This window comes from Gopherus flavomarginatus, unplaced genomic scaffold, assembly GCF_025201925.1.
Source record: "Gopherus flavomarginatus isolate rGopFla2 unplaced genomic scaffold, rGopFla2.mat.asm mat_scaffold_50_arrow_ctg1, whole genome shotgun sequence".
In the NCBI taxonomy this organism is placed as follows: Eukaryota; Metazoa; Chordata; order Testudines; family Testudinidae; genus Gopherus; species Gopherus flavomarginatus.
In genome coordinates, this window is record NW_026115107.1 from 92,809 (window position 1) to 94,741 (window position 1,933).

A 1,933-nucleotide genomic window follows, 5' to 3' on the forward strand; every position below is an offset into this window, starting at 1 on the left:
GACCGCTACAGGGGACAGGACCGAGAAGGATCTCAATTTAACCTCAGAGCTGTCTCGCACACATGGCTTCGCACTCGAGGAATTACGAACAAGAGTTCAGTTCCACCACACTCCTAACACCCAAATGAACAGAGAAAAAAAAACAACAACGTAACTGGGTAAATAGAACAGAACCAGAACCAAAGGTGTTTCTTATCCTATTAGGACTCAATTTTACTCGTGCAGTTATCAGCATATAACACCAACAGTACCAAGCAAAGCAAACACCAAATAACAAGGGTAAAACAAATAGATGGTGTAAATTCTGCAGGGCTCCCCCCGGCTTAATTGCTCACCAAACTGTGACAAATTTCTGTTACCAATCTATCCCTCATGTCAGATGATCAGGCTGACAATACAGGATCGTTGAGGGAAGATAAAGAAAACACACCATATAACTGAATTTAAAGCTTCATTAATAAAATAATAAAACAACAACGAGAAGTGTTGGGAACGCTCCACATCACTCAGGAAATATTAATGCCCAAGCCCGAAGCTCCTTTCATATTACACACGTACGGTCCAGACTGGCCACTTCTGTGTATAATGTTCAGAGGAGTGGGAGAGGTGGAAGGGAGATTATCCTGTATACAGCTTGTCCAGAATTTCCAACATGCTTCTGCTCTTGGGAGGGCTGTCTTTTACACCCTGGAATCTCCTGCGGCGTATCTTTCAGAGATTCCAGTCCAGGTCGGCTGCCTGTGGCTTCTTTGGTGTCACCAAGCCACACCGACTCCAGGGTCACAAAGGCACACTGTTGGATATTACTGGACAGTTAAGCTTTGCAAATTAATTTCAGTTCTGTAACTTGTATTCCTGTTGCTTCGCCTTGTGCTATATTTTTCCTCACAGTCCAGCTGGGGCCGAAAGCAGCCTCCCTGCACCAAGCACAGTCCGCGACGATCATGACCCTGAACGCAGAGCACCCCCCCTGCCATCCCGGGGCCAAGATGATTTTTAAATTAACCCGTTCCTTATGTCTTTTCTTTCTTTTTCTCTCTCCCATTAATCATTCTAGTAGCAATGCTAACTACTTCAGACAAACTTCCCTGAGTAACCATCTGGCGGCTTTCTAAATCTTTTTCAATATCCTTTGCACATTGTGACATGAACAACATTTAAACAATCTCCTTTCCATGAATCAGTTTCAGGATTTAAATTCCCATGCTTTTAAAATCTCACAAATCAGGTCGAGCACAAAAGTCAGAGAGGTGCTTATCTGGATGCTGAACACAAGCAGTCACCTGCTCCAATTTGGGAGTAGCCTCCCCTGCATCTCTAATACCATTCAAACCAGCTTTTAAAATCCATCCAATTTGTCTTTGAGCGATTATTGGATTCCGTAGGGTCAGTAATTAGCAAAGGGGCATTCAAATGAGCTGCAGATTTTTCTTTTACTTTTTGCTTTCATCTTCTCGTCATGAGGTATCTAATAACTGATTTTAATTTGCCCAAGTGGGCACATGAGGGAAAAAGATTGTGCAGAACATTTCTTTTCCCACTGCCTCAGGGATGTCTCATAAGTGAGGCATAGTGCATTCCAGTTAAACAAATTTGAAGTTGCAAAAGGGTATGGGTAAAACCATCTCATGTTCCCCAGCAACAGTAGAACCAGATAAGTTCTCAAGGAGGCTTGTAATATCAGAGGTGTCTCAGAAACATTCTCCTCAGGAGTTAAGTAACCTAGGGGGGGTCAAGGGCAAGGACAAGGGCTTGCTGTAATATGTGGTGTTTGAAAAGCAGTCCTGCACCGTTTGCAAAAGGCTGGCTGGAGGCTGCACAGAGGGGGTGAGGCTGAATGATCATCTGAAGATGAGGGAAACTCACCTGAGTCCCCTTGATTTCCCCTCTGTCCTGAAATGTCCCCTAAACTGCTTTTGAATCCTTGCATCAA